The sequence below is a fragment of the Protopterus annectens genome, chromosome 2.part1 (genome assembly GCF_019279795.1).
Source record: "Protopterus annectens isolate FY-2018-M chromosome 2.part1, PAN1.0, whole genome shotgun sequence".
NCBI classification, from domain to species: domain Eukaryota; kingdom Metazoa; phylum Chordata; order Ceratodontiformes; family Protopteridae; genus Protopterus; species Protopterus annectens.
This window is the reverse complement of record NC_056729.1, coordinates 437,826,380-437,830,298: the sequence shown is the minus strand read 5'-3', so window position 1 is coordinate 437,830,298 and position 3,919 is coordinate 437,826,380.

Genomic DNA, 3,919 nt, shown 5'->3' with positions numbered 1-3,919 from the left:
TTTGTAGACCCAGACCACTGGTGTTTGATAATAATATTGCTAAGAATTGGTGAGTGTTTGAGCAAGAGTATGATATTTTCATACAGGCTGCTTTTTCTGATAAAGACTCACATACAAAAGCATTTATACTTCTCAATTTAGCTGGCTCAGTGGCCATTGAGTGAGAATGTCCATTTGTGTATGCACTTGCTGTGTATGCAGGGGAGGGGAAAACCACCATATTGTGATACAGACTAAAATGTGGGAATACCCTGAGTGCATAAATTTAGAGAAATGTGTAACCCTCAAATGAATATTACAATGGAAAGGCATGACTTGTACATAAGAAATAAAAAGCCTGGTGAAACTGTTGCAGCATATATTACTGACTTAAGAAATAAAGCAAAAACATGCAGATTTGGTGATCTAAGAGACGAGTTGATAAAAGACCATCTTGTATATGGTGTTAATATTGATGCAGTGAGGAAGAATTTGCTTTGCAACATTGGTTTAACATTGAGCAAAGCCATTGTGATTTATCAAATGCATGAGCTTACAAAAAAGCATATGAATATGCTTATGAATGAGAAAAATGTGCATGCAGTGTCTACCTACCCCCTCCCCCAATGGTAAAAATTACAAGAGTTGATTTATTACTACTTTTGGGCCTAAAAGCTATGACATAACAAGTATATTGTATAAAAATTGGGAAATATTAATGAATGATAAAGAAATAAGAGAATGTAGAGGGGAAAACATCCAAAATATTCAGAAAAGGACAACACCTTAAGAATATATTTTAAACAAAAACAAAAACAGAAATTCAGGGAATGATGAAAAAATGTGGTTCCTGATCCAATTGCAAATTTATTTTGGAAAGGAGCGAGATGCATATTAACAATACTTGGCTAAGGATAGTAGGCACATATTACCGCGATACAGAAAGAGTAGTTTATTGCACAACTTGTTCTTAGTGTGCAGTCTTTTATATAGGGAAGATGGATAGAAAGTTTCAGAATCGTATATATGTACATTTAAGGGATATAAGAATGAGAAAAGACACTAATTCTTTAGCCAAATAATGTGCTGAATTTGTCACCAATTCTTTTAAGTTTTTAGTTATAGAGGCTTTAGACACTCCTACTAGAAAAACATGAATTGATTTGGTAGTTACGGCTAAATGCAACATTCTGGCCTGAAATAAATGAAAAACTATCTATATCTTGCATATTAAAATTAAAAGCTCTAGAAAGATCATTATTTCCATTGCATACACCTTGTAAAAAAGTTTTTAATAGTTTAATATTTTAAAATATTTTATTTATATCTGAAAAGATTTTCTCTTTGCTTTGACCTCATAAAAACTCTTTCTTATTGTTTGGTGGTTTGTTATTATATTATATTATTGTTGGAATTTTTCAACATGCAATTACGTTTTTGAAATTTGAATTTATTTTAAATGAATTTAATTATATATTTTTGTATGAGTTATATGTATGTTATAGGTGTCAAAATATATAGTAAGCACTAGTTCACATTAGCTATCATGTTATATGAAATGGAGGTTTTTTGGAAGCTAAGCAGGGTTGGTTTTGGTTAGTATTAGGATGGGGACAACCTGGGAGCATCAAGTGCTGGGGGAGGGGGGTGTCTGGGGGATGTGATGCCATTGCAGAAGGTGGTCACATGATTGTTCTTGCTATAAAACCTCCTGTGATGATGTATGTAATAGTATCTGATTAAGTTTCAAACTATTTAGACAAAAGCACTTATTGGATGTGTGTGTGTGTGTGTGTATATATATATATATATATATATATATATATATATATATATATATATATACATATATATATATATATATATATATATATATATATATATATATATATTATATATATTATGACTTTTTTGCTCATTAAAGTGTGTTTTTAATCACTTGTAAATGGGCCTTTGTGAATACACACATTTTGTGGATTTAATTGTAAGGATATACAGAGCAAACTATTGGGAACCATAAGGAACACAGAGAGTGGTTTTATTTTGTTGGTTTATGTGGTGGTGTTGGTGTGAAAATCTAGCAAACATTTCAGACCATTAAGATGATGTGAGATTGTGAGGATGCAAACATCTAAAGGATATGGCTAAGTAGGAATCATCAAAAACATTTCTGAAGAACTACATTGTACAACCTGAAGGAATAGATTTCAGAAGGAATCGAAGACACATACTACCAGTCTCAGAACCACTGATGCAGCAGATTGCTTGAGCCAGAGACTCTATTTCTCAGAGCAACTCTACACTGCCTCTCTACAGGTTGCCCCCACCTTTACTAATTTGGTTCTTTGCTGGTATGAGGAAGAATGCTTAGTCAATATTCCACAATTTAAGTATGTTAAGTTTTACAAAAGATACATTGATGACCTGTTTTTTATTTGGTCCAGTGATTTGAACACCTTGAATGAGTTTTTGATGGAAATTAGCAGCAGTATCCAGTGGCTCAACTTCACGTTAGGTGAAATAGGAAGTGCTGTTCATTTTTTGGACATCGAAGTAGGAATTATCATCATAGATAGAATTTTTTTCCATTAACAGTTATGGACAAGGCACTTTCACTAATAATTATTTATACTTTAATAGTTACCATCCTATGTATATGAAATTAAATGTGTTTAGAGGACAAGCTATCAGACTTGGTAGGCTGGTCAATGATGATAACTTTTTTCTTGAAGAATCCAATAAAATCATCAGTTTGTTTGATTAAAGGGGATACCCCATTTCAAAATTATGGAGCATTGCTGAGGAAGTTAATCAACATCAATACAAAAAATTCTTTCCTATAATTAAATTTGGTTTTGAGGGTATTGAAGAAGAAAATAATTTTGACTGTGCTTTTCCAGTCCCTATTAGTGTACGGAGTAGTGAAATAAAACATGTAATCAATAACAACTGAAAGATAGTACTTGGGAATTAAGAATTCTCTAGAATTATTGGACACAGACCCAAGTTCATATATAAAAAAACTAGGAACTTCAAACAGTTCTTAGAAAGTATGTCAGATGACAAAAAGAGAAAAAAATTAGACTAAATTAGCAACTTTTCCATGTAGTAATTGTTCTTTTTGTAGATTCAGTCTACCTATGAGTACATTCTTTTTTGAACATAATGTTTTATATACAGCGAAAGGCAGATATTCTTGCAATACAGAAGGATTGGTGTATTTTGAAATTTGTTCTCCTTGCAAGTCCTTCGATGTTGGAAAAACTATTTGGAAGTTAGCCAGCAGGATTAGGGAACATATAGTAGCTATTAAGAAAAAAGATTTAAATAATGCCCTAGCAAGACACTCTCTCAACTGTCAAGATTTTAAAAAATTTCAATTCATGGTGCTGGAAAAAGTAAACACATGCAGATTCATAGATATATTTAATGCCTATCTTGAAGTTTTAGAGTTGAAATGGCAAATTATTTTAAAAGTTGATGTTGCACCAGGCATTAATGAGAACATTTCTATTAAATGCCTTTTAAAGTTTAAAAATAGTTATTATGTAAACATTGTTTTTATAACAGACAATGGTCCTCATTTATGTAGAAAGCATTTGTGTACTACTTTGGCTGTGTTTCTAAACGTCTAAGTATTTTAATCAGCATATTAAGACTGCAAAATTCTGAATGGCTAATTGTTTATATAGGATTACTGATGATGGTATTTACAAGCATAAGCTGTGTGACAGAGTTGTTTCTGAAGAAGTTCTCTATTAAACGAATGAAAGTGTTAAATTATTGTGTCTCTGAGTCGTATTTTGTTGTTTTCAACTCTACACTTATTCAAATACCAGAGGACAGTGTACTATCTTGGATAATCCTGATGTAATCCCCAAAGTTCCATTTCTAAAAGACTCTCCAGAGACTGTCCCTGTTGCTAAGCCCACTCAACATT